Source organism: Chelonoidis abingdonii, chromosome 11 (assembly GCF_003597395.2).
Source record: "Chelonoidis abingdonii isolate Lonesome George chromosome 11, CheloAbing_2.0, whole genome shotgun sequence".
NCBI classification, from domain to species: Eukaryota; Metazoa; Chordata; order Testudines; family Testudinidae; genus Chelonoidis; species Chelonoidis abingdonii.
In genome coordinates this window covers 62401560-62403844 of record NC_133779.1, presented here as the reverse complement: position 1 = coordinate 62403844, position 2285 = coordinate 62401560, and the positions used below count along the sequence as shown (strand labels likewise).

Sequence of the window (2285 nt, the reverse complement as noted above, 5' to 3'; positions counted from 1 at the left end):
AGGACTCCTGGGTTCTCTTCCCCAGCTCTGGGAGGGGAGCGGGGTCTGGTGGTTAGAGCAGGGGGGCTGAGAGCCAGGACTCCTGGGTTCTCTCCCTGGCTCTGGGAGGGGAGTGAGGGCTGGTGATTAGAGCAGGGGGGGCTGGGAGCCAGGACTCCTGGGTTCTCTCCCTGACTCTGGGAGGGTAGCGGGGGCTGGTGGTTAGAGCAGGGGGGGCTGGGAGCCAGGACTCCTGGGTTCTCTCACCGGCTCTGGGAGGGGAGTGGGGTGTAGTGGTTAAAGCACGGGGTTCATGCTGATTTGGGGGGGTGTCTTTGAGTGACTGACCTGCCCCCACATCTCCCCCCAGCGGAGAAGGCCACGGCCCCAGAGCGGAAGGGTCTCAAGTTGTTGGAGCGCAGCGAGAGCCGGGCCAAGGGGACCACGTCTGGGACCCCAGGGCTTGACCCCCCCGGAGTTTCTGTGACCGTGAACCCCCCTCCGGGGGAGGGGACCGATGGGGAGCTGGGTAAGAGATGAGGGAGGGGCTGGGGAGGACATAGGGGAGAAGGGACCAGACATACGGGGGGGGGGAGGAGCAGAGGAAGGGAGGAGGGGCCACAGCATTGTGGGGGTTGCTGTTGGCTCCCCCAGCACCCATCTCCTGCTCTCCCCCCTCCCCTCCCAGGGTTGGAGCCCCAGTGTCCCGTGGAGCCGGGGGAGACCCCCCCAAGTGAGCAGCCCCCCGAGGACAATGCTGAGAACGAGAGGTGAGTCCTGGGGGGGCCACCCTGAGGTGCTTTCCCCCCACTCCGTGCTCTGCAGTCCCCTCCCCCCATTTGTCTGCCCCCTCCCTGCTCTTCACTCCTACCCCTGCATGCCCCCCCCCGGGGACCTCACTGGGGGGCTGACTGCCCCAAGAGGTGGGCGGGGTGGAGGGTTTCACTACAGTCCTGCCCCATTCACGGCCCCCTGGCCCTGGGAAGGGAGTAGGGGCTGGTGGTTAGAGCAGGGTGGGCTGGGCTCCAGGACTCCTGGGTTCTCCCCCTGGTTCAGGGGGGAGTGGGGTCTAATGGTTAGAATGCCTCTGTCTGTATCATTTGGGGGGGTCCCTCCTGGGCCAGGCAGCCCCCTCCCCTCCAGTTAACACTCCTCTTCTCCTGCTGTTTCTTCCTAGAAAATGGAAAAGGTCGGTGACCCCCCTGGAGCCCCCCTATTTGCATGTTTGTGGGGACAGGCTGGTTCCACAGGGAGAATAATTTATAGACACCCACGGGCTGAGCTAAGTACCCGGTTCTCATCCTGCCGGGCCCCCTAGCGCCGGGGAGAGAACCCCCTACTGCCCCCCAGCGCCCCATAGTGCCAGGGGAGAGAACCCCCCTACTGCCCCCCTACTGCTCCCTAGTGCCAGGGAGAGCGCCCCCTACTGCCCCCCAGTGCCCGCTCGCTCTGGGGAGAGCACCCCCTACTGCCCCCACTGCGCCCCCTAGTGCTGGGGAGAACAGCCCCCTACTGCCCCTTAGCGCCGTGCTGGGGCATCGGGCCAGCCCTGCCTGCCGGGGAGAGCACCCCCTAGCGCTGCATTGGGGTCAGCACTAGTGCCAGGGACAGCGCCCCCTACTGAGCCCCCCGCCCCGCTTCCTGCAGCATGACCCCCTTCCGGAGGCTGCTGCATGGCTGTGGGGCCCTGGCATGATGCATGAACATCCCCTGCCCCCCATCTTCACACCTTGTGCCTGATCTCCTCTCCCAATCCTTGCTTCCCATTGGCTGTTCCACCCCCCTTGCTTCTCTCATTGGTCCATTCGTACCTTCTGTGGCTTCTCCTCCTCTGTGATTGGATGATTCTGCCTCCCATGTCTGGTTACGATGCCCCCCTCATGTCTGGTTGGTTCGTGGGTTCCCCTTCCCCCTTCGTGGCTGGTCCCATCTGGGACTCCCCTGTCCACGTCCCGTCCGGTCTGTGTCCCCCCTGTCCGTGGCTGGTCCGGTCTGTGTCCCCCCTGTCCGTGGCTGGTCCGATCCGTGTGCCCCCCCATCCGTGGCTGGTCCGATCCGTGTCCTCCCTGTCCGTGGCTGGTCCGGTCTGTGTCGCCCCCGTCTTTGGCTGGTCTGGTCCGTGGCTGGTCCGGTCCGTGGCTGGTCCATGGCTGGTCCGGTCTCCGTCCCCCCGTCCATGGCTGGTCCGGTCCGCGGCTGGTCCGGTCTCCGTTGCCCCTTCCGTGGCTGGTCCGGTCCATGGCTGGTCTGGTCTGTGTCCCCCCGTCCATGGCTGGTCCGGTCTGTGTCACCCCCGTCTGTGGCTG

The 2285-nt window shown here is 65.9% G+C and overlaps 1 long non-coding RNA gene across 1 annotated transcript; it reads left to right on the top strand.

The window, feature by feature from the left end:
- Positions 1-51: 51 nt before the first annotated feature.
- Positions 52-2279, top strand: LOC116819529 (uncharacterized). The gene is made up of 3 exons (XR_004372430.2): positions 52-508; positions 668-749; positions 1157-2279. It is a non-coding gene; the product is annotated as an uncharacterized LOC116819529 (long non-coding RNA).
- Positions 2280-2285: the final 6 nt, after the last annotated feature.